Raw genomic sequence first — 27394 nt, forward strand, 5'->3', positions numbered from 1 at the left:
CCGCTCGGTGGAGATTCGGGCAATATCTTAGCGGCAATATTAAGGCCGTTGGTGGCAGTAATCTTATTGCTGTGTTTGATGTTTTGCAATAAGACACTAACCCCCCCCTCTCCAGAGCCCCCTCTAGGGACCCCCCACATTCCCCCCAGCTCTGCCCCGGCCCTGACGCTCGCTGCTAACGGCCCCACTGTCAGCTTAGCCGTGCAGAGGAGAGGGAAGCTGCCAGAGGTTTCCATGGTTTAGTTGTTCAATACAAATGAAATATGAAATAAGAGGATGTGAGTGCATGGGGCAGTTGGATGTTGTGTCGGGTTAGCTTTGCAAATATATGCTCAAAATAAATGAAAGGCTCAATTAAAATCCAGGAAGTACAGATGCAGCAGAGGAAGAAGAAACAGAACCGTATTAGTACAACATCACCAAGACACTACCGTTTATAAAGCTATTGGGCCCAAGGCAGGAGGTGGAAATGTACGTTTAAGACTTGTGCCAGTTGTATAGTTGTATAGGGAGTCAGTGCTCAGCTGGACCACTCCATAATGTGACCCGGCCCAAACCAAGCAGGGTCACAGAGACTGTATGAGAGCAGGGGGAGTATGAATGAGGCAGGAGAGGGATGTCACGATTCTGAATTTTGATTATTGTGAGGAAACATATTGAGATTTTTACAATTAGTCGTGATTATGAATAAAACAGTATTTAAAGAACTACAGTATCTATACTATCTATACTATATGCATTTAAGGGTTTTAATTGTTTTAATTGAAAACCTATTGAATATTCTGCCCGTTATCCTTTATCTCTATACTTTTAACCCTTATGCAAAAAATAAATAAAAATAAGTAATAGAATATTTTTAGCCATATCTAAGAAGCAAACTGTGAGAATGTTTTCAACAGATCCTCTTTAATCTGATCTGTGTCTCGTGAATTAGAGAAATGATCAGCAGATTTCCATGCGCTCGTACACTTTCACTTTTGTTATTGCCGTGACATAACAAACGCAGCTGCACATGATCCTTTTGGGACTCTTCCTTTGGCAACATTAAGCAAATATTATAAAAAAATATAAATATATCAGATTTGATCTCTGCACATTGGATTATTGAGCAGCCTGACACAGACATGCGTTTTGGGCTGGATTTAAAGGGGCTAGATGCAAGTTGGCCATTTTATACTCACTACTGCCACCTCAGGTCATACGTGTAACTGCGGCTTCTGTGTTAAGCTTGTGCATGACGGCACTTCAGACCCGAACAACACCTTTCTGAGTGACAGTGCAGGATTTTAGAGACAGTTGTGGTGAACAGGTCTGAGCTCATTCTACACATTAGGACATAGCTGGAACATGTAGGGGGAGGAAAATACTTAATTTTAGCATTTTTTAACTCTATATAGTTCCTTTAACACTGGATTTGGACTCTGGTTTCTTTAGCACACAGATACGCACGTGCTACGACTCATGAGACGTGACGCTGAACCGTCAGATTCATAACCGCAGTGACTGTAAAACCGGTAAACCGCCTCAAAGTGCTATGCCTCACTTTGTTGACTAATTGACTGAGCACATCCCATCATAGTCCTGTTTCAGTCATTCAGACTAATGGGAATCACATATTTACACTGTGCTGGACACCTGAAGCCATTTTGACTGTGTGCCAGTCAAACGGAGTCTGTCACCATGTGCTTGATTTATGAGTGTTCTTGACGAAGGTGAAGTCAAATGAACTGTCAACACCCGCTCACTCCCACGCTCACACGAGACATACGTGTGAAGTCTGCAGTCTGCTCCACGGCAAGGGCAAACCCCGACCACAGGGCCGAGGGAAGGCTGAGGAGAGACTGAGGAGAGGCCGAGGAGAGACTGAGGAGAGGGTGAGGAGAGGCCGAGGAGAGGCCGAGGAGAAGCTGAGGAAAGGCCGAGGAGAGGGTGAGGAGAGGCCGAGGAGAGGCCGAGGAGAGGCTGAGGAGAGGCCGAGGAGAGGCCGAGGAGAAGCTGAGGAAAGGCCGAGGAGAGGGTGAGGAGAGGCCGAAGAGAGGCCGAGGAGAGGGTGAGGAGAGGCCGAGGAGAGGCTGAGGAGGGGCTATGGGGGGCAGAGGAGAGACTTAGGAGAGGCCGTGGAGAGGCTGAGGAGAGACTGAGGAGAGGCCGAGGAGAGGCTGAGGAGAGGCCGAGGAGAGGCTGAGAAGAGGAACCTGGCTGGGAGGCTGTGGAGCCTGGGTGACTAGGCTCTCAGATCTACAGTTAAGGATCACTGGCTCATCATCGAAGTTTGTATATTTTTGGTGTCCATTAAAGGAAGTCTTTTATGCGTTGGTGCGAGTGAAGGATCCAGGAAGTGTTCTGACCGTGTGTAAAGTGTGTGTTCCTGTTCCTAATCCATGGCACCAGTCCAAAAGTGTTCCTGTAACCCCTGCTTTCTGACTGACTGACGTGCAGCCCTGAGTGTGTGGGAGCCTGGGGGGGAGGGGCCGGCTGAGGGGCCCAGCCTGTGCTCTGTGGAGGGGGACAGCGGTGTTTAATTAGAGCTGGACACATGTCTTCATAAGCGAGCCTAATTACCTGAGTGTGACAGCCTCCGTATGGCACTGCCCGAGTGCCCGGGCCAACACACTGTCTGCTGCCCACACTGGGAGGGCACACACTGGGATCAACGGCCCAGTGTGAGGAGATACACGTCAGAACCTTAAGGTGCAGTTTATGACATACAGAGAAAAATGTAATCTTTCATACTTTAAAATAAGAAAAACAACCAAATCACTGTCATGGACTGAGACAGGTTTCTGCCTTTTTGTCTGTTGACTTATTCAGGTTTTCCTCAAGTGGGATTTGAAATGTCTCTTGTGAATCAGCAAGAAAATTGTGATTAAAATCTGTAAATATTCAAACTCAACACGATAAATCAGAATTGGATATTGAAAAATCCCTATGTAAAACCTTCAAAATATTGCAGAGCATAAGGCTGTTCATTTGTAGACTGTATGAGCTGCAAAAGTGGAGATGTTGGCGAATGATGGCGAAGTTTAGCATCATACACGATGTTTGAAAACACTGGCCTGACAGGTTGTCAATGAAAACAACTAGCCAAAAAACCTCCAAAATGACCACTGCATGAAAACTCGAGGTTTCCACCTGCCGTGTCCCGCATTAATGATGTATGATGTATGATGTATGATGTATGATGTATGATGTATTATTTCCAATGATGTATTGGAAATAAAAAAGGCTGAAATGAATGTTAATCTTTCAGCATGTGGGGTAAATGTTTGCCAACTGTTCACTGTGTGTTTGCACATAAGCAAAGTAATGGAGTAACTACTGATGGTACATGTAACATGTGAAAGAGGATTTAAAATGGGCCATGAGTGCTCTCCGGAGGTGTAGATAGGTGTCGGAGCAGGATTAGAGTCCTGGTCTAATTGGTCCTGTGGGCTTATGGGAGCCGGCCTGCTGTGACAACTACCTCCTCTGCACATTCATCATCCAGCAGCTTCCTGAGCACACTTTAGCATCTCCACATATATGACGGCTTGGAATAGATTATAGCTCCTCCACATTCCCTACAGCAGCATCAGCATCAGCCACCTCAGCCTCTCATTTCTCCTCTTCACCACCAGTGTCTCAGCTTTATGTTCCTCAACAAGTCCGTCATCCACAAAGTATATCCGAGCGTTTGGTCACAAAGCAGATTCATTGTTTTCTTTGTGTCTTGCATTGGGAATAACCACATGTCCCACAGGTGCATTTGCGTTACCATAGTGACAGCAGATCCTGGGCATGACGGGGCATGTCCCGTGTCGTCAGAGCATCACACCAACAATAACACGCTCTCAGCAGGGCGGCTGTGGTCACCAGGGATATAACCAGGAACACAAGAACTGGAGTTTGGACTAAACTATTGTGTTGAATGAGTGGAAAACATTCAGTTGTGGATATTTAAGGTTAGATACTAAAGGCTAAACAGTTGTGTTGTTTTATTCAGATTGTGCTCCAGTTTGCTCTTAACATATAAACTTTCACCTGGAAACAAAGAAATGTGTTGGAGGCCTTTTTATCCTGCACTCCTTTATTTTCCTGTAACAGCTACAGCACTTTGTTACATTTTGTGTTAATGTACTTTTCAATCTTAACACTCCAGTGAATGTCATTTGGTTTATAAACTTGGACGTGACTTTTGACACATTTAAAGGTTAACATATTACGGATCATAATCGCTTACTGTAATAATATGTGTTGGATCAGCCCGAGTATCGTGATGTGTATCGGATTGTGACAAAAGTGGAACGTCCCAGCTCTAACATCCAATATGTCAATGAAATAATTATGTCATTTATTTAAACAAAGAAATTGCCACAACTATGTCATTTTCTCTCCATTGCCTTATTTACATTTCTTTCAATTCTTAAATGAAATGAAATAATTATGCATTTATGTCGTATTATCCTGCAGACATTGAGATTGTCGGTTCTGCATGTAATCCATATGTTGTGTCAGTATTGCCCCCCCCCTCCTCGTTCCTCTGTGCTGTTCTTTTTTTATCTAAGGTTAGCCTCGTCCATGCAGTCGGCCCAGCCCCAGCGAGCACTGGGCAAAGTGGCACACGGACTTCAGATCAGATCACTGCAGATCAGCGCGGCCCGGAGCGGCGGCTTAGTCAGAGGGGGATTATCATCTACTGCGGGTCCAGAGGAATATGTACAAAAGGATCTGGACGCTTTACAGGATGTGCTCATGTGTGTAACTTCTGTGACCGTGAGTCACTGACACAGCTCCACCAGATGCAAGCAGAGCCTTTTCCAACCACGTGACTATTCATGGACCAACTGCCACGAAATAGAGTCATATACAAACATGAGCATTATGTTTATTACCGTTTTACAAATGTTTTATAAATTGGAGGAAATTTATAAATCAGAATCAGGGAGCGTTAGTCAAACCTAGAAAGCAGACACACCAGAGTGTCCAAATGCTTTTATACGAACAATAAACTCCGGTATTTTACATCTTCAAATCTTCCTTAGGTGACGTTTCAAGCCAGAAGCTCCGTACGTGGACCGGGCCGTTAAAGGCACCGGACCCCTACAGTTCCCTCTGCGGATGGAGGGTCCACAGGAAGGCGGGATACAGAAATGAGTTTCCTTCACAGGGTGACTAGCTGTACCCGTCGCTGCTCCTTCACGTGGAGAGGAGCAGCTGAGGTGGCTATGGCATCTGTTTCGGATGCCTCCTGGTGTCTCCCTGGGGGGGTGTTCCAGGCATGGAGGCCTCGAGGAACACCCAGGACACAGGGACTATGTCTCCGAGCTGGCCTGGTGTCGCCTCGGGGTCCCCCCAGAACAGCTGGAGGAGGTGTGCCTGGATCGGGAAGTCTGGGCATCTCTGCTGAGACTGCTGCCCCCGCGACCCGGCCCCGGATAAAGCAAAAGAAAAATGGATGGACGGATATCTTCATCCCCTTCGGTGACCGCCACCTTAACATGGTGGAGGGCTTTGAGCACCTGAATGATCCTGGAACTCTGTTGTTGGGGGCTTCGTACCCCTGGTAGGGTCTTCCAGGGCAAACAGGTCCTAGGTGACAGGTCAGACAAAGAATGGTTCAGAACCCCCTTATGAGAGACCTTATGAGGCCGTCCTTCTGTGGACCCACCACCAGCAGGAGCCATATGGGGCTGGTGCAATGTGATCTGGGCAGCTCCAACAGCTGCCCCCACGACCCGGAAACGTACAAGTTGAAGAAAATGGATGGATGGATGTCTTCATTAGGTGTAATGTGTCACAAATCTCAGTATTCTTTGCGTATTGATGCTACAATCCCAAACTATTTTTATATAATTATGTTTCCGTTTATAAAAATACAAAGTGATCATCTGACATTGTACTCTATAGGTTCTTACAGTCTGTAACCCCAGGCAACAGCTTTTCCATCACTACAGCTACAAAAGTACTGCAAACAAGCACACTAATACTCATTTTACACAGTAGCTAAAACAACTTCATCTGGCATCTTCTTATGGCGCATCAGGGTCAAGTGAAAGTGGCACCCGCTTGGTGCTAAAGCCGCGGCGGCGCTAAAACAAAAGCCTAATCTGTGCGGAGCTTTGGAGGAGCTTAACCAGCGGGCGGTGCAGCCTGGTAAACTCAGCCCGCTGCCCCCCTGAGAACTGCCATATTGTGATAAAAGAGGTTGGCACACAGGGGCCCGGCAGTGGCACAGGCAGGGGCTGATGTGCAGGTGGAGGGGGGGTCTCCAGGGGCCTCCAGAGCTCCACTGGGGCTCTCAGCTCTGCTCACACGCTGGCAGACAGACAGGCCGGAGACGGCTGGCAGACATATGGACTTAAACAGGTCCTCTACAAGTCAGAGGGAAGGGGCGAGCTTTCAAATTTGAATTGGAAATGATAGTTTTATATATTTGACCCAGTCTTCCAAAGCAACAGGGACAAACCGACAGTAAAAGTGAAGCCTGTTTTATTGAGCTTTGAAAACAAACAACCAAACAAAAAACTGTAAAATAACACTTTTACCTTGTTTTTTGGGGGATTTTTTTTTTTCACTTCTACTTATTAAAAAACTAAACAAAAACCAAAAAGTCTGTGGGACTAATATTTCAACAGAATAGAACCATACATTTAAACCTGGATCTATCCATTATTTAGATATCATCTTTGAAAATATAGGCTATTTTGGCTTATATAACATGAAATGACATAAATCAGTAATCTACAGCAAAACGTTTTTTTTATTATTCCCTATTTACCTGCAGCATCTCGCCTTCTAATGTTTTAGTTAGAACATTCTGTCTTATTTACACATGTTCCAAATTATTATGCAAATTGTATTTCAGTGTCACAAAGAGAAAAAAACAAGCTTTTCAATGAAACTCATGGATGGTTTTGTGTATCAGGGCTTAATCTCAGAGACCTGGGATGATTAATTTGTCAGGTCAAGCCCAGTTAACCTCATACCCTCTATTTATCTCACTTTTCCGAAAATAGTATTCCCATACTTTTCATAATTAAAAGCCTTATACAAGGTTTAAAATGCAAATTTTGTTCACAGCTGGGCTGTTGGGGCTTGTGGATGTTGTGGATGTGAAGTTTTGGAAGAAAATAATTGTGGGCAAGGAAAATTGTGGTCCATTCTCAACAAATTTGATTTCCGCCTAATAAAAACAGAAAAAAAGGAGCAAAACATCTTATTTTTACAGTAAACAAGCAAAGTTGCAACCTAAATTGTAAGTAAATCCTGTCATGAACATTTGGAGCAAAGTTGGTGCCTATTCAACAAAGAATTTTACAGTTTTACAGGCTTAGAATGTAAAAAAATCCAGGCGGAGACCAACTGTGCCATTTTGGCACAGTTTGGCACAGTTTGGCACAAAATTTGAAATATGGAATATCTCAATGAAAATGAAAATTTAGGATGCTTTTACATATTTGGTCATAAAAATGCTATTTTTTCCCCAAAAAAGTAAAGACAAAATTTATATATTTCAGCACACTTTATTTATAAAAACTATATATAGCAAAAACACACACAAATGTAATAAAAAGTAAAATAAAACAAAAAGTTCACCGAGCATCATGCCAGGCGACATAACAGTTTTTTTTGGCTGTCAGACACAGAGGTACCTGACACTTCCTGCAGTACACAGGGGTCTTTACTCGTTTGTCCCCTGCATCAAAGCATCTCTTGCAGTACTTTCTCTGGGCCGTGGCATCCTCCCCATAATACACTGGCATGCAGGTATTTGGCCTTTCCTCAGGGGTCTCCTCAGGGGTCTCCTCAGCATCTGCAAATTGGACCATTTCCACAAGCAGTTTCTCCCGGAACTTCTTTTGTGTGAGTGGTTTTGTCCCATCAGCCTTGAGTTCAACCAGGTCCGTGTGTATTATATGGGCATTTACCACTGCGATGTCCAGGAAGTGGTAAAAGAATGTTTTATACCACTTCATTGTCTTGTGGAGGACAGAGTAGTAGCCAATAAGGGCGTCAGATAAATCAACACCGCCCATCGACTTGTTGTAATCCACCACAGCATCGGGACAGGGCACTTGTGCGGTCTTCCATTGGCCTTGCTCCTTGACCTTTCGCTTGACCGATTTCCCACTGTATGCACCATGAACAGAGGTGCACATCGTGACCTCCCGTTTGTCCATCCACTTCACAAATAGCAGTGGGCCCTCTCGAATCCATCTTATTTCACCCCTCGCTGCTTTCTTTGGGAGGTCATTCAATGTAGTTTTGGGGAAACCAGAACGAGTTTTTCTTATTGTGCCACAGGCACCCGTTTTCTTCTTTGACAAGTCTTTGAACAGGGCTGGACTAGTGTAAAAATTGTCCACAAAAACGGTGTAGCCTGAGCCAAGTACGGGGAGTAACATCAGATCCATGACTGAGGTGTAACTTAGTCCATGTTCGGAAACAGTGTTGCTCTTGCCGGTGTATACAAAAAAGTTCCAAGTATATCCGTTTGTGGAGTCTGCCAGAACGTACAATTTATAACCCCATTTGGTCGGTTTGTCCTTGTGGTACTGTTTCATTCCACTTCGCGCTTTGGATGCAACCATACGCTCATCTATTGAAATGCACTTGTGCGGATGATAAAATGACTGACAAGCTGTTACAATGTCCGTGTAAAGTGGCTTGATTTTGAAAAGCCTGTCGTACTGCGGTGTGCCCTTCTTGCGCTCATTGTCCTCGTCTTCCAGGGGGTTGCTGAGGTGCAGTGACCACATGATGGCTAAAAACCGGTCCCGGGACATTTTGTTCCTTGGGAATGGGAAACCATATGGGAAATCTGTCCTCCAATAATCGTGTCTTGCGGTTGCGCTGACAAGTCCAGTGAACAGCAGTATAGACAGGACAATGTAAAACTCCCTCAAAGTCAATGGAGTCCATTTGTATTTTTTTCCTGCCTCCTTTTGCCTTTCAGCATGAATGTTTGTGTTTCCAATAATTGTTTTCACCGTGGCACTGGCAAAAAACAGCTGGAAAAGCTGCAGGACTGTCCATGAAGCGTCTTTGTCCAAAACAGGCCCTGTGTCTCTCGCTGGAACAAAACGGCGTGGATTGGGTGCAGTGTCCTCCTCATCACGATTTTTCCACCGATCACTAGGAGCAGATACTGTGGCAGCAGGACCTGTTCTCTTCCTCCCCGTCTTGCTCTTGGAGAGTGCCTTTCGGGGCCTGACAGTGGCTTCCTTGGAGGGGGGGGCAGACACACTTTGTGTATTTGAAGGAGCACTGAAAAACAAAAGGCAGACAGTCACTAATTTGCATCTGTATGCAATCAGTTGCAGGCAGCTTTTCCAACGCTTACCTCTGCTCTGCGGACGACAGCCTTTTGGACTTTCTTGACACTGGGGCAGAGGGCGGCTGGTACTCCTCATCCTCATCTTCATCTTCCTCTTCTTCCTCTTCTTCCTCCTCCTCCTCCTCCTCCTCCTCCCCACCACCACTGCTGTGAGAGGAACTCACACCTTGCCCAGTTGAAGGTGTGAATGTGTCTGGAGCCATACTGCAGCAGGAAGACAGACAGTCACTAATTTGCAAACAGTCTATTGTATACTGTAACAACAACAATGTCAATAATCACCTCTGCCTTTTGGACAATACACGTCTCGCCCTTTTGTGCACTGCTCCTTCCTGAGGTGTTGACTGTAGAGATGGCAGACTTTCTTTTCCAGCACTGCAAAATGCACACGTTATAGACAATGACTCATTTGCAATGTGTGAGTTTATGCTAAGTACTACAAAACAAATTAGACCCTCACCTTGTCGAAGCAGCCAGGTCCATCTGCACTCCAGATGGACCTGGCTGTGGTGATAAAGGTCTGCTTGGCACACCAGACTCTTGTTTGCCATCATCATCACTGCTGAGGAATAAATAATACAAAAATATATGTTCAGATATATAATAAATAATAATAATAAATAATAAAATATAAATATAAATAATAACACAAATAGCACTTTACAAATCATGCATGACAAACTAGTACTCCCACAAAATAGCAATACACTTGTCTGTGCATTTTGTTCTGTCAGTAAAATTTATACTAAAAGAAGAAAACAATTACCTCTCATCTGGTGGATACTCGTAATTTGAACCGCTGGCTGGCTCCAACAGGTCGGACTCGTCAGAAGACGAATCATCAAAAGTATGTTCAAACTCCATCTCACCAAGAACAATAGCCCGTGTCTCCTCAGCCGTGTACACCCTCTTTTTCCCTCTAGAAGCCATGGTGTGGTGATAAAATGTAAAAAAATCTGTTCGAAAATACTCTTCTGCCGCTTCCCCGTGCGTCATGCGCTCTGCGCGTAAAGAGTGGACTGAACTGGCCTCTTTACGCAGCCTGCTAACACTGCGAAATTTCAACCAATCACGGACGTCGATATGTCCCCTGAAAGCAGACGTTCGTCTGCACCCAATGAGATCACCCATGCTGTGACGGACAGCAGCTTTGGCGAATTACAGGTGAGCAAACATAGACACAGCGAGAGCTAGTGTGAGTCACAGTTTTAGCGCGTTGGCTCGCTGTGCCATTTTGACGGGGGCTAGCAGACCCAACATGGCGTCCATGAAACAGTGTTTTCACGGAGAGCACCCGGAGTACAGGCTTGGGAGTAAAAGTTTTACCGCGGACGAAAAACAGCCAAAGTAAGTCAGCAATTGCATGTTTTATTTTCTTTTGCTGGTGGATTTTCTGCAGTTTGATGTGGGCTCTGCTGAAAACGTTTAGTGCTGTGCTAACAAGCTTTACACCTATCGATTCAGTGAGTTGTTAGCTTTCGTTTGCTGTATAGCTTTGTGTGCTGCTGTTCGTATTGTGGGATGTCAGCCCTCAGATATTAGTACTTGGTCAAAAGGTGCGTTCTAGCCATGTGTGTGCTTTATTGCCTGGGGTTTGAGCGGTGTTAGATTGATTTGAGTTTGAAGTGGATACTTTTGTAGAGGCGTCTCTGCTCGACATTTTGACGTATGATAAGCGTGTGTGGGTGGAAGCGGTAGCAAGATACGAGCGTTACATTGTACCACCAGGGGGCTAGCCCCCGCGGGCGGGGGCTATAGGTCTTGTGGAGTTAAGGGAAAAACTACTGAAAAAGGACGTTCACCATCATTAAACAGACACACCATTTTCAAGCATTATGGGAAAGAAAAAGGATCTCTCTGCTGCTGAAAAGCGTGAAATAGTTGAATGCCTTGGTCTAGGTGTAAAAACCTTCGATATTTGGTCAGATGGATGGAGTAGTGGATGGTTGGTGAATGGCCACCATGTCCCAACAAGGCTGTGACATCAGTAAGGAGGGGGCGGAGTCATGTTTTGGGCCAGAATCATGGGGAGAGAGCTGGTCGGCCCATTCAGACCCTTTTTAGGATCCCTGAAGGTGTGAAAATGACCTCTGAGTTTCTGACTGACCACTGTCTTCTATGGTACAAAAAGAAGCTTTCCCTAACAAGATCCTCTTAATGCATGACAACGCACCATGTCCTGCTGTAAAGAATACCTCTGCATCACTGGCTGCTATGGGCAGAAAAGGAGAGAAACTCATGATGTGGACCCCCTCCTCCCCTGACCTCAGCCCTATTGAGAACCTTTGGAGACTCAAGCAAAAAAAAACTTCTATGAGGGTGGGAGGCAGTTTTTATCCAAACAGCAGCTCTGGGAGGTTATTCTAACATCCTGCAAAGAAATCCAAGCAGAAACTGTCCAAAAACTCACAAGTTTAATGGATGCAAGAATTTTGAAGCTGCTCTCACACAAGGGCTCCTTTAGTAAAATATAACTTGACCTGTTAATATTTTTTTGATTGAAATAGCTTTTGATTTCAGTAAGTATGACCTCCTAATGCTACAAATACAACAAATGACCATTTTCAGTTAATTACAAGCTTTAAAATGTATTGAAATGATGAGTTGCATAATAATTTGGAACAGTAGATTTTGAGTTGTTATTTTTATTATTCAATAAAATACTGTTATCACTGGGAGATTTTTCTCAATCAAATTCATATTATTCTCTACCAGCTAAAGACTTGAAAATTATGCTGACTCTCATTTGAGTTGATAATTTAGAAAATCCTGGCAAAATATCATTTGCATAATAATTTGGAACGCAGTGTAGACACGATTTAGACCCTCTTTATAAGATGGAGACAATTTTAGACTATTTTTCAGAAGCGGTTTAGTCCTGATCAGAGCGATTTGGAAGGTTAAATATTTTATGAGGTGCCATGCATGAGCCTGAAGAAAACCCACACAGGCAGAACATCAACTCCACTCACTGAAACAAACCAACTGACAGACCAAACGCTTTTTCAAGCTGAGAATTCACTTGATGATGTTCCGATTTCCTCGTTTTCAGGAAGCACTTTGGTCATTTTTTTCCCTAAGGCGCCACAAATCCCTTATGAAATGATGCAGTCTGATGTGAAATGGCGGCGCAGTGACCGGTCCTGCACGGTCGCCTGTGCGTTTCCTCTGCCGTCCGGCCGCTATACGGTGTGATTTATGTGCAGGTCTGTGCACCGTGTCCTGTGGGAGAGAAAACAGCCAGCGAACGGAGCAGAAGTGCTGCACTCAGCATTCTGCCGCTGTCTCCGACGGATCGCCTCGCTCTAACTGCACACATGACCTCCAAAAACAAGACGTTAATGTGTGTGAAGAGTCACACACGCGACAGCAAACGCAAACTGGACGTCAGCAGGGGTCTGTTTACAACTCATGAACTTTCTTTAGCTAAAAGAATGATTGTGACAGTTTTGGAAGGAAGAAAACGTAATTAGGTGAACGCTTATCGACTATTTGAGATGGAATAAAGAAGGTTTACGTGATGAAAACCAAGTCTACACCCACTACACTCCAGGTCTAAAATCAATAACATACTTACAGTTATATATATCTGCCAAATAAATAGCAGCGCACGACTAAAGATGTGCTAGATTTTGACACAAGAGGCTAAATGTGTGCCACATACAGGAAAACGTGCCAAAGCCATAGTAAGATACTGTAAAAGTCACACAAACCCCAGGTTGAAACCTGCTGGTACCCGCTCGGCAGACCTCCGCAGACAAAGGCCCATCTGCCAGAGGAAACACTGGGGCATTGAGAGACAGAAAAAGCCCTCTGAGTTTGGGTTTGGGACCACCCAGACTGCCCCCCCTACCTCCCCCCCACCTCCCTGCTCCTCACCCCACGTGCAGCGGGACGATTAGAGCCTCGCCTGGAGTCGGAGTATCCACCAGAGACTCGGAGGGGAGTCAGTATTCCGGGCCTATAACCCCAGCCTTATCCCACTGTTCTGCTCCGAATCAATTAATCTGGAGTCTTCAGCTGCTAAATGGCCTGCAGCGCGGATTTGAGCTAAAACCGCCGTTTAAAATCTTTTCTCCTCTCGGCTCATGTTGGGAGGAAAACGCAAGACGAAAGAAAAAAAGCCCGAGGTGGAATTAGGCGGCGAAAGGCGAATCAAAGTGGTACAATGCAGGGAATACAAACAGTCGTCACGGCTGATAATGTTCATGAACGGCTTAATGAGTGCAGTCTGTGCAGCTAATGAAAAGACGACAGGAAATACTATAAACATGGTTTACTACTCGGCCGCAGTCATATGCTGACGGAGAGTCGCCACAGGAACTTCAACAGCACAAAACTCCAGGCTGTGACTGAAGTGAAGCCGATTATGCCCAAATCATTCATCGAAGCGCAAGAAAAGTTTTTCTATGGCTTTGTGTTTCTGAATGCCGGTAAACCCTCAAAGAGCAGACATCATCTAACAAGGTTTCCAAAGACTCCTAGACTTTTCTTTTTATTTGGATCATAGTCTTTTGTTGGAATTTGCACCCATTTCATTCCAAGTAGGGTACGGTGTTTTGTTTTTCCAAACATTCAACATCTGCTGTTGACAGTTCATAATAAGGTGGCATCTTCTGCAAACAAAGACAAAGATATAACAAACATAGATAATAAACAATAGTGGCCCTAAAACAGAGCCTTGTGGCAGCCCGCATGTTATTTCCATAAAGAATGATTTACACTCTCCTATAGTATGTACAAACTGAGATCTGTAAATAAGTCTTACTCCACAACTTTCCAATTCATCAATACGCCTTCGAACTGGAATATGAACTCTTTTTAACTACCATAGACCCAGATGGATGGATTAAGGGAATGGTGCGCTTGTGAGAGCTGCCCCAAACAGTTAAGTTTTGTTTCACTTTCAGGTTCCATTTGGAGTCGACCAGTGTTTCTACATGAACTGCACAGACAGAAAAAGTGCTGGCTCCAACTCTCTTCCTATACTTTCTCAGAGGCGCACGGAGAGCTGCGTTTAGCTCACCATATGGCAGTGCTTTCCGGCCCGGTGTGGTGGGCTGTCTGCTCTGCTAAAGTCATTAATTACATCACTGCTCTACACATGTACGGTACGCCAGCACCGGTCACAACCGTCCACACCTCACCGCACTGCGCCAGGATTCCAGGAAGCCTCCGAAAGATCTGCAGCAGAGCCCTGTTATTTCAAGTCGTGATCCAAGTCTACTGCCGAGGCTCCGATCTGCACTTCCCGGGATGTAAAAAAACACAAGACGGCACTCCGCTTGTTTACTAATCAAATATCGGATGAGTTCGGAGCAGTTTTATGCGTAAAGTTGCTAAGACTGTTTGTTTCAACCAAGCTTTTAAACCTTAATTATGCTTGATTTGGACGTAATGACATATCCATGGTTCAGACCAGTTAAAAAGTCTTTCAGATTATAGACCCAGTAATTAAAAGATCTTTTACTCGTGACCCCTGTACAACTGAGACCTTACATTCAAAAGTACAGCTACTTGAGAATAGTCATAGAAGAAGAAGTAAAAAAGAACTCCGTGCCATCATGATCAAACCAGTTCCTCAGAGCGTCCCACATCTGCAGACCTCATCCTCCATGCGCCACCATCTGCTGGCCGCCCCACACGAGATGTTCTGAGGTAAACCCTCCAAAATCCTCCTAAGGGCTTTGAGGTCTTCTGTCTAAAAAGAATGGGCGTTTTTGAATGGTGGGTGGCTCGCGCAGTCATCCAGCGGGTCTCCCCGTGTTCCCCAGATCTGGGCGAGGAAGAGTCGAAAAGCGTTTTATAAAAAGACCTTGGGATTATTTACGAGCGCCTGTAAAAGCGCCGTTAATGATAGCTTTTGGGACTTATAAATTACAGATGGCCGAGCTCTTGGTAAAATTAGAGCGGGGAGGCAGAGCGCTGGTTTGCGGGGTGAGGAGGCGGAGGAGGCGGAGGGAGCGAACAGTGCAGGAGAGATGGGGCCTCCCTGTCTGATGTGGTCAGGGCCAGAGGGGGAGGGAGGGGCAGGCGGCCGCACAGAATGACTTACTTTCACATAAGCCTATAGACTGAGTAGCAAGGGGAAATATTTGGTAACTGCCCAAATTAGTCCCTCCAGGATTTGGCTGGCAATTTTTATGGTTGGTGAGGGTTGAAGAGCCTGATTCTGCAGCCCATTTCACCAAATGTTACATTACTTTCAATCAGAGTTTGGCTAATCAGACAATCATTAAATGAAAGTTTCCCCAGTTGAAAAATGCAACTAACCCTGTAAACGCTCCCACAATAACGGAAAACAATGAAGGAAGTCAGGTTCTGCCCCTGACAGTTGGAATCAGCAGAATTCCCCTCTTCCCAAATATGTGCTTGGTCAATGTTGAGTCAACTTGCACATGTGCAAACAAGAGTTAGAGACAGCTACTTGGGACGTCAACATAGAAGCATTTCCCAGAATTGTAAACACCACAGCAGTGGCAGCAGATGCAGTGATATAACCCTCACTGTGACAGACACTCTTTAAGTCCTGTTGGCGTGTAAAGGCCTTCCCAGTTCAACAGGATTCATTTGAAAAGCGGAGACACACCCGGAGCTCACATGGCTACTTAAATAGGCGAAATAACAAAGCACGTACTTCAGAGTAACTTAACTGCAAGAGAAATGCCCGACATAAACACAAGCAAAAGGCAATTTAACGTGACCTTTTAGCGAACCAACAGGCCTATGTTTGCTTTTGAAATACAAACACCAATTCTTATCGTGGCTCAGTTGAAGGCCAGTTGGGGAAAAAAATGGTGAAATCAAAATCCTCACTTTCCAACATCAACACCAACTAACTGGAAACAACGACTTAACATTTCAGGAGAACAAGCTCCCCAGTCCACACGCTATGGTGACTGGAACCTGTTCCCACAAGTGCATTCTTCAGTTAGCAAACGGCTTTTCAGACCTGAACGTTCTTATTAAAGTATTTCATGGCATTTCTCTCATTTCTGTGGTTTCTCCGTCACTGACATGTGGAGTGCAGGTACGCTGGAAGTGTATCTGACTCCACAAGAAGCAGAAACTTAACGGAATAGGATTTAGCATTTAGCTCAGAAGACCTGCTTAATTCTGATCTAAAGTAACAGTTTTGAAAGGTCTGGACATTCATGAGTGATTTCTAACGAGGTTCTAACATCACCTAAAAGTGGTAGATGATTGACAGTTGAAAACATCTGGATGTGTCTATATGGTAACGGCTTTAGAAAAAAACACTCTCAGAGTCTCCTTATTTTTAGTGCAGGGCAGTTTTCATTTTATATCACTGTGAAACTGATCTACTGTATACTCTCTGTACAATTTTGTGTAATCAGTTGTCTATAAACCAGACTCATGATATTGTAAAGTCACATCAGCAACTGCAACTAAAGCTATTTCCAAGCTATTTCTAATCATATAAATCTAATTCTGTTTATTTCCATCTCTTTCCACTTCCATTTTGACCTGAAGTGTTTCCACGCAGCAAAAGAACCTTTTTCCCCCAAAAGGCCGGTCTGTCAACTTTTCCTGATTTGGCGAAACAGTCTCATTGCTTTTCACGTTGGACTATATGGAGCGCAGTTTTGTTGGATAAAGGGACAGACTGTGTTTTTAATGGGGTTAATCCCGGTCACGCCCTCGCTCTCATTATTCCAATGATCGCTGCTCTCATGTTTGTCCACCTGCAGCATGTGTGGATGCAGAGTGTCAGGGGAGAGCTCCCGAAGACAAGTCCTCAAGTCCTGACGGCTCAATGTCTGCTTCCCCTAGGTGCTTTTTTGAAGGTAGAACTAGAAAATTAAACCGATCTATACGCAGGGTTTTGTCTATTATAAGCATATATCGATTTATTGAAAGAGCGCGTCATGGAGGTACAGTGCAGGACTCACGGTGGGTCAGAAGAAGAAAGAGAGTAAGAGGAGGGATTGGTACTACGTCTTTGCGAGCTTAGAGGAGTACTGCAGTAATCCTAGTACTGTGTGAGCAGACCAGAGACAGCTTACACAAAAGGCAGGACTCCCAAAGCTTTACTCAGAAATCCACAGAGCTAAAGCCGCGCTGGTTTGGAAACGTCGGACTGTTTTCTAAATTTAACATTTTCAAACCTCTCAGATTAGACGTACAGTATAAGGTTGTGCATATAGGTTCCACTGAGATTCCAAATCTTTTTTCAGGGGAGTTCTGGCCCCACAGAGGAGGCTATTGTATATGTTTTAGTGGAAATTTGCTTATAATCTGCCATTTCTGTCCCGGACGCCCCAGTCCAAGCCCGCTCCTTTGTCAGATGGAAATTCCAAATCGATAATTGGCACGATGTATCCGCGTGGCGACAGCATGGCATTTTCAACTTGTTCCACCTTTAGCACATTCCTGACACGTCGCCGCCTCCTCCTCCTCCAGCCTGGGAAGCACCGGGTGTCACCCACTGTCACCCACTGTCAGCCCTCACACGTGTCGGGGACCCCCCTCGACTCCCCGCCCTCGGAACGGGAGAGTCATTTGCGATTCTTTAGCGGCGCCGCGGGCTAAGGCGCTGGGCTAATAAGGGGCGCTTGACAGGGCCTCTCCTCTCCTCGCGCCGGGCCCGTCATTAGGCCATGTAAATCTGCCGTCAGAACCTCGCCTTACAGCTGACAGGTGGGGGGAGGCGCAGGGGAGGGGGGGGGGGTTCACCTGGAGAGGCAGGCAGTCAACAGGAGACAGCAACAGGAGGGAGAGAGCTCAGCCATAAACAAACACAACAACGGGGATTTCAGGAAAGTGCAATCCACTCCCTGACCAACAGAAAGTGTCCTTTACCTGGATGTAACTGAGTCTTCTGACCTGGAGCCGCTGCAGTCGGTCAGGCCTATGTTCAGCAACCCTGTGTGACCCCCTGAACATCCTGAATAACCAGGTCGTTCCATCAACGGGCTTCTTCTTTCCGGCACGGGCATATTCCAACATGACGATGCCGGGATTCATGGGGCTCACATTGTGAAAGAGTGGATCAGGGAGTATGAGATGAGTCCAGATCTGAACCCCGTTGAGAATCTTTGGGATGTGCTGGAGAAGGCTTTGCGCAGTGGCCACACTCTCCCATTGTCAAAACAAGATCTTGGGGGGAAATGAATGACGCTTATTGTAACAAGGCCACAGAGAATCAAAGCTCACGGCGGAACATCCGAATATGAAAGACCCTGGACCTGTGTTCTGTTGCTGAAAGTAATGTGGTTTTGTCCTCCGTCAGTGCATTGTAAAGTCAGATAATTGTGGTGTAAATACTGTAGCATACCAAAACAATCATACATAAGTGGGTGTGAACCTTTTTCTTTTCGCCACAACAACTTTTTTTATGTCACTCTTTATACCAGGGGTGCCCAAACTTTTTATCTCCGAGGGCCAAAATGAAAAAGTGCCGGTGGGCCTGTGGACACGGCAATGTCAAGCGTGAAATGCAAAAAACTGCAAATAATAAAAGTTATTTTATTTTATTTTCAGTATATATTTGCATTTGATTCTATCTATGCAAATAACATGCTACATAAAGCAAATGTTAACTATGGCAAAAGCCTAGTTTTGGAAGAACAAAATCACCATGTAAACAACACCACCTGTATCTACAGCACCTACAGTGACTTTACCTCATTCATTTGTTAACTCAAAGGAAATGCCACATTAGATCATTTTCAAAGTGTCAGTTTAGCATAAATTATATTAAAAGTCCATTTTTAACATGACCTTTGTTGATGTCAACAGCCTTTGCGATAAAAGTTGGAAAAATGGGAAAGTTGACGCTACAACGCTCTGTGATAAACACCAAGACACCACAACAGTGTTTCCTTAACTTTGCTACAGGAGTGAAACAGCGCCCCCAATTTTGTTTGTTTATTTGTATACTTTATTGTCCCCGTAGGGAAATTTGTCCTCTGCATTTAACCCATCCTTCGATGCCACTGGGGCAACCCGTAAGGAGCAGTGGTCGACGGCTGCCCGGGGACCCATCTCCATGATGTGGAGCCAGGCTGATGGTCAGAATCACCTGGCTGGAGGATTCACCTATTGCACATGTTTTTAGTGGTAGGGGAAACCGGAGTACCCGGAGGAAACCTACGCAGACACGGGGAGAACATGCAAACTCCACACAGAAAGTCCTGGTGGGAATTGAACCCGGGACCTTCTAGCTGTGAAGCGGAGGCGCTAACCGCTGCGCTACTGTGCCGCCCAATTTGACGCTGGTGGCTAAAAAGTGTACTGCATCCATATTTACCATTGAGAATGAATGGGAGAGAGTAAGTATTAATCAGATGCAGCTCAAAAGTAGGTCACTCTCTGGCGGGCCAACAGAATTGTTTCATCGGGCCAAATTGGGCCCGCGGGCCCCACTTTGGGCACCCCTGCTTTATGCCATTTCATGAAGTTGAAAGCCTTTATCCAAAATGTTTGGATAAAGTAGAAGCATCCCATTGTAATGTCTTAGTTTGTCAACGTCTCACGCACACTAACAAATACAAAGACTTATAGGCTGAGATGGAAATGACTCCACTTATTACTACAACTGGGTAAAGTTAAAATGTTTCGATACCAGTACTAACGATGTTTGGTTTTCAATACCGATACCTGAACGATACTTTTTCCGGTAACTAAAATATTTGTCATCTAGAACCAGAAAACAGAACAATAATGTGTGGAAAATCTGCACATTTACTATATGGGGTTCATCTCCTATGTGAAGAAATGTGGGGGAAAAATGGGAATAATTGACAGATTGGGGGGGGAAATGGGCGAAATATCTGCAATAAAAAAATTGCAAAAATTAAGGGAAAAAATGGTAAAAGAAAAAAACAAATGGGGCAAAATTAAGAAAACATATGAGAAAGAAGGTCAAATGTACTGCTTTATTATGTCAGAAGACTAGCTATACTTTGCCTGTCTTATACTGTATTTTCTACAAACTTGTAAAGTAATAATAAAACAAGGTGCTTTTGTTCGAAATGCTCCACAGAAATCCTTTATGTTAGTACCATACTACTGCAACTTTCACTGCTCCATGTATAATTCACAGTGCCGCGCCTTTCCCTCCCGCCGCCGTGAGAGCCCAGACACAAAGTGTGGAGGGGGGGAAGAAAACGCAGCAGATCTGGAATAGTTGAGATGAATTGTGCGCTACAGGCAGTCAGGCAGGCAGGTGTGGGGGAGAACGCAGCTCACAGAGGAGCGAGGGGGGGGGGGGGGGTCTGCGCTGAGAGCTATACGCGCTAAAATCTCGTTACCGCCCCAAAAATACAGACGCCTCGCCCCAAAGTGTTCATTACCGCGCGGAGTGGAGGAGCGGTTATTTCAGAGCCATCCTTTGTGATTATCCCACTACACTTCCCTTAAGCTACAGGCGGAGGAAGGGGATGCACAACCCAGAGAACTCCACCAGAGAACTCCATCAGAGAACTCCACCAGAGAACTCCATCAGAGAACTCCATCAGAGAACTCCATCAGAGAACTCCACCAGAGAACTCCACCAGAGAACTCCATCAGAGAACTCCACCAGAGAACTCCATCAGAGAACTCCATCAGAGAACTCCATCAGAGAACTCCACCAGAGAACTCCATCAGAGAACTCCACCAGAGAACTCCATCAGAGAACTCCATCAGAGAACTCCATCAGAGAACTCCATCAGAGAACTCCACCAGAGAACTCCATCAGAGAACTCCATCAGAGAACTCCATCAGAGAACTCCACCAGAGAACTCCACCAGAGAACTCCATCAGAGAACTCCACCAGAGAACTCCACCAGAGAACTCCATCAGAGAACTCCATCAGAGAACTCCACCAGAGAACTCCACCAGAGAACTCCACCAGAGAACTCCATCAGAGAACTCCACCAGAGAACTCCATCAGAGAACTCCATCAGAGAACTCCATCAGAGAACTCCATCAGAGAACTCCATCAGAGAACTCCATCAGAGAACTCCATCAGATAACTCCATCAGAGAACTCCATCAGAGAACTCCATCAGAGAACTCCACCAGAGAACTCCATCAGAGAACTCCATCAGAGAACTCCATCAGAGAACTCCATCAGAGAACTTCATCAGAGAACTCCATCAGAGAACTCCATCTGGGTTTACTGTGTTCTGGGGAACTCAAATGTTCAGGAGTCATTGTGATAAAATAATACGGGATTTGTTTATCTACAGTGGGAGCTCGTCATTTTACTCCTGAATACTTGTCTTTATCTACAACAACAACTACTACTACTACTGCTACTAAAGGGAGTATAAACATGAGAAAGAGAGACGAGGGGCTGTGTGGTCACAGTGGCTGGGTGTCACAGGGGCTGGGTGTCACAGGGGCTGGGCGTCACAGGGGCTGGGCGTCACAGGGGCTGGGTGTCACAGGGGCTGGGCGTCACAGGGGCTGGTGGTCACAGGGGCTGGGTGTCACATTGCTTTGGGGGTGTCTGGAAACTGTGTATAAATGGTGTTGACTTTTTCTTGCTAGTTTACACCAGCTTAGTTTTAAAGCTACAGTAAAAATCACCACAGCGACGGTTTCTCACACTTGTTCATTCACAAATACTCCACATGTAGTTACGAAAGGTGCCTGAGATGATGCTGGAATCCAAATATGGGCATTTCCTTTCTGGGACTCAACACTCTTGGGCTGGTTTTCTAAAAATGAGGTTTTCAATTGACCCAAGCAACAACATCTCCAGGTCCTACACACTCCAGACTTTACAGGCTTGGACTTGACAACATTGTGGGAGGGACTACAGTATTTATTTTAACCACCTGATTTATTGAACTTTGAACCCAAAAAACAAGGGAAAATGTTAATTTATACAGACTTTTTCACTTTCACAAAACTAAACAAGATCCAGCATCCCTCTGAAACAATATGTGTAACTAATGAAACCACACCTGGCAGAAAACATGAGACAAATGTGTAATCTGCAGCTAATGACATTTATTTTTCTCCTCCCTATTCACCTGCAGCGTCACGCCTTGCTTTTTTTCTTCTAAATTCACGTTACCCCCTGACACCTCGTGGGCGACAATCCAGACAACCCCCCCCCCCCCCCCACACTCCACACACAGTTCTCTCTCCGTGTTTGTCATCAGCGCGTCGCACCACAGTCAGTAATTACACAGAGGGAGAAGAAAACAGTGACTCACCTGAGGGCGGGGTCGGGCGAGGACACAGGAGCAGAGAGGGGGGGGGGGGGGGGGGGGGAGAGAGAGGACAACGTTAGAAAAGTCATATATTCATGTCTGTGAAGGCTCTCATTCATCCAGGGAGTATCCAACATAGGGGATGCAATGTGAGTGACCTTGATACATTTAGTACAGTGTAATGTGCTTTGTAACAACCTGTAATAACCTGTATCTATGTGGTTTATACACAATGGAATAATTGTGGTTTGGAGGTACACAATGTAATAAGACATAAGACCTTTGGGGTCTTATATCTTATTACATGATGTACCAAACTACTGTGTAAGTTATTACACATTGTTATATAGCACATGATGACATTGCACTAAATTTTGTAGGTACAATAATATCAGGGTAAGTTAAAATAAAGTGTTACCGATAAAAATCACATTTCAAAGTGGATTTTAAGTTTTTTTGTAAAGATAGATTTTAATAAAAAGTCTCTTTAAATGTTGAAGTGAGGCTTTTCTTTCAATAGTCTGTTCTGATTTTGACAGCTACAAATAAAAATTTAAAAAGTCGATTTTGTTCACAGAAATCCCAGAATGCACCGTAATATTTGATCCTTAATCTTTGAAATTGTAATATTTCCCTTTGCAACTCCAAGACATTTTAATATATATTATGCATCCAATTTTGCAAAGTATGCTATATGTACAATTATTATTTATTTTTGCCATTACATCTGAAAACTTGATGAAAATCCTGGACCCTATGGATGAGACCACTGTCTTCATGTTTTGATTGTAATTTAAAGCACACATTTGTATTTTTTTTGTCGTTTATTCGTAGTGTCGCACCTCATGATGAATCCACATTACTTCTCTGTTCTTTATACAGCAACATGTTAAACAACACATCTGACCACATGGAAGTGTGTGCACATGTTGGTTGATGAGCCCCTCCTCTCCCATACACACTGTGGACCGGCCCGTCACCACGGGGGCCACAGTGGCACCATCACAGACGTGCTGTGTGCATATGAGATGACCAGGCGGGGGACAGGGGAGCACCAGGCACACACTGATAAGAGCCGAGAGGAGGGAGTTCAGATGAAGAGGGACAGGATCATACTGAAGGTTAAGCTAATAACAGATAACAGTGTGAATAGACTTCCTGCAGGGAGACGTGTGGGCCCCGGGTCTGTCGCCGCTGAATCCTAATGGGCACAGTCAGCAAACCCAAAAGGATGCTACTGTTTAGGGGCAAAATGAGTCTCAGCGAGGTCCAATGATGAATACAAAACTCAAGGCTTAGGATGATGATGATGATGATGATGATTGTTAGGATAACATTAAATCACTATTTATCATAGTGGGTCAAGCTCTACTGCAGGGGTGGGCAATTCATCCATAAACAAAAAAAATGTTTTGATTGGGAAAATACAGGATGAGGATCAATAAATGAATAATAATGAGCCTGGCAGGACTGTAGCCTCATAAAGACTGCACTTTACAAGCCTGTGTCACAAGTCTCTGCTACACTGTAGTCAACATGCATTCACTCCACACTACACTTGTAGCCACAGCCGCCCAGGGGCAGACTGTCTATTTCCCACTTGCAAGTCACACAATGTGTTGTTTATATCCTGATTTCTTATTATGTCAGTGCCCTCTGCTGGACACCTGTGGAATTCTTTCTTCTTATTAACCGCCGTGGTCATCGTCTACGGATTTCCCATCAACCAGTGCTCCTCCTGTGACCAAAACAGTGAAGATGGCGGCCGCGACACAACGATCTTTCACCAAAGAAAAAAAGAAAAAAAAAGAGTGGTGCGCACTGAATGGGTGCTGCTGTCGGATGCTCCCTCATCGAATGCAATTTCTCCATCTGTGAGATCAATAAAGTACCATCTTATCTTATCTTATTAATCTGCCCCCTATTGGCTGGAGTGAGCATTAAGGAAATAAAAAAAAAAAATCATAACTCCGCACAGGAATGGGCTCGAGACTTACTTTTTTTTTGACATACTTATGAATTTATGCTCTTACAAGTTGTGGGCCGGACTGAATCCTCTTGTAGGCCGGATGTGGCCCGCGGGCCGTATTTTGCCCAGGTCTGCTCTTCTGGGTCGTACAATCTCTGTCATAGCCTTGACTCTCAGCTACTGAATGTTTGCTTGTGTATCAGTCTGACGCTCTGAGAGGGTATTTATCCCTAGTGCAAGGTCTCGAGTTCATGTCTCCAGGTCTCGCACCGATGGTAAATAAACTCCTCCTGTATAAGACATCCAGACTGCTGCTTATTCTTCATCCATCCTCTCCAACACCATTGTTAATTCTCTAACAATGACGATGATGAAGGGCTGGTGCCTGAAATGTCTCTGTGTGGTGGAAGCAATAAAGTGCTAAGCTTCTTCAGTGGAGCTTTGTTAATCCTTTGCTTTCGTTAACAGGTACAAGAGAATGAGCCAAATGTTCACCAGCGGCAGCAGAGTTATGAACTTTGAAACCAGTAACTATGCCCTTCTCCACGTCACCGGAAAACTCGACCTAAAAGGTAAATCCCGGAATCTTTTGGAAGCACCGAGCTGAGGAGATTGTGGGTTTGGGGCGTGCTGTAGAATGACTTGACTGACACTGACAGTTTGATTTCCTCTCGCTCTCTCCGCACACGAGACGGAGAGAATAATCTGTGTCAAATTTGGACGTCTCGCGAAAATACACCTCGGTTTGTGGTACACACAAAAAAAACAATCTGGAAGGCCAGGTGAAAATTCAATCTGGACGAGAGTTTAGATCTGAGATGCATGACCGTCTTCTCTTAATGTCTTTATCACCTGATGCATGTTGTCTTTGTCCCGTCAGCCCAGCAGCTCTGTGACCAAACACCGAGGCGGAGAAAACAAACTCCACTTTTCTTTTCTCCACCTGAGGCCATTCTCCCCGCCGTGTCAGCTCCATCAGTCTCCTGCGGGGGCCTTGGGGGCGGGGGTGAGCTATGCGCCGCAGCCTGGGCGGGGTATTGCCGGTGTAAATCTGACATGGCCTTTGGGTGCCCGGGCCGCTTTATTAGGAACGGTAAGTCTTTTTAAGGTGCGTGTTTGTCACCGCGGCTCCATCGACAGCCGAGAGGGGGGGGTTGGACGACGACGCTCCCATTGATCTTAGACTCAGCACTTAGTTACTTCTTCTTCTGCCGTCGTGGTCACCGCCGTTCCATCACTGTTGTTCAGGTCTATTTCACATATTTATCTATTCATGAAGTCCAGAGAAGCCGACGTTTTCATCAATAAACCTTCAGCATGAACACGAAACACAAACATCCTAAATGGATCAATGCAGCTGTTTGCCAAAGAAGTAGGCCCTTTTGGCTTCAACTGTTGTGGAGCGGAGGGAGCTGCGCAGGAGGAAGAGCTGACCAGTGCAGGACACCACGCTCTGAAACAGGGACAAACCCTGTAGGCGCTGCACCGTTTCAGAGGAGACTGAAGGCAGTACTCCAGTTTCCCCGACCTCCAAAACATCAGGACTAACCCAACACCTGAACTACAGAGAAAGCACTTACTACTACCACTACTACCACTACTACCACTACTACCACTACTACTACCACTACTACCACTACTACCACTACTACTACCACTACTACCACTACTACCACTACTACTACCACTACTACTACCACTACTACTACCACTACGACCACCACTACTACCACTACTACCACTACTACCACTACTACCACTACTACCACCACTACTACCACTACGACCACCACTACTACCACTACTACCACTACTACCACTACTACCACCACTACTACCACTACTACCACTACTACTACCACTACTACGACCACTACTACCACTACTACTACCACTACTACTACCACTACTACTACCACTACTACTAAAGGTAGTACAGGGATAGTTTCTTGCTGAAACATTTAACAGAGAAATGTGATAGTTTGTGAATGGAGAGTGCAGTCAATTCATGATTGCAGTCAATTCATGAGAGTACATTCATGATTCATCAGAAACAAACTGAAATTTAAGAATTTATTATAATAATTGAATTGAAATTGAAGTTTCTGAAATGTATAAATTGAATATCAATCAGTCTATTATGGATTAAAATATTTTTGAAAGGTGCAAATGGTGGAGGCATTTCAAAAGCCTTGAGGCTAAACCAATCAGCACCAAATCTGGTCTTGACAAAACTGTCTTCATGTCAATAACGTGTATTTTTTATACTCTATAACTGAGTTGAGTATCAGAAGTATTGCAATACTTTTTCCAACATGATACACGTATTACAAGATTATTGCGATGTTTTGCGAAACGTGATTTTGTCCCTAACACAGGACTTCCCCCCTTCGCCCGAAGTAAGTAGCCCTACTGTGTGAGAATAAGTGAATACAACAATCTATATTTATGACAATGAGACCATCCCTGGTCCCTCTCTCTCCCTCTCTCTCCCTCTCTCCCCCTCTCTCCCTCTCTCCCTCTCTCCCTCTCTCTCCCTCTCTCTCCCACTCTCTCTCTCTCTCTCTCTCCCCCTCTCTCTTCCTCTCTCCCCCTCCCTCTCTCTCTCCCCCTCTCTCTCTCCCTTTCTCCCCCTCTCCCCCTCTCTCTCTCCCTCTCAGGACCTGGTCTGACTGGGCCGGTTAGCTTCAGCCGTCTCACTGAGGCAGAAGTGATGCGTCTCACATCAGAGCAGGAACAGAAAAAGCCAGTGTGAGGTTTCCGGGGGAAGATTATCCAGGCGTGAACGCAGCACCAGCACGGGTCAAAACGGTGGCACGCGCATTATTCCACTCGCCAACATGTCAGAGCGAGCCGACCAATGGGATACGGCAAAATCCAAATCATGGACAGAGCCAGGCTTTCAGTCATGGTTTGCTATATTACTTACAAATACTAA

The 27394-nt window shown here is 45.1% G+C and overlaps 1 protein-coding gene across 6 annotated transcripts in view; it reads right to left on the bottom strand.

Moving 5' to 3' along the window:
* Nucleotides 1-27394, bottom strand: part of robo2 (roundabout, axon guidance receptor, homolog 2) — a 567892-nt gene that overhangs the window by 198879 nt on the left and 341619 nt on the right. The window lies entirely within an intron of this gene.

Source organism: Gobius niger (assembly GCF_951799975.1).
Source record: "Gobius niger genome assembly, chromosome: 1".
Taxonomy (NCBI): domain Eukaryota; kingdom Metazoa; phylum Chordata; class Actinopteri; order Gobiiformes; family Gobiidae; genus Gobius; species Gobius niger.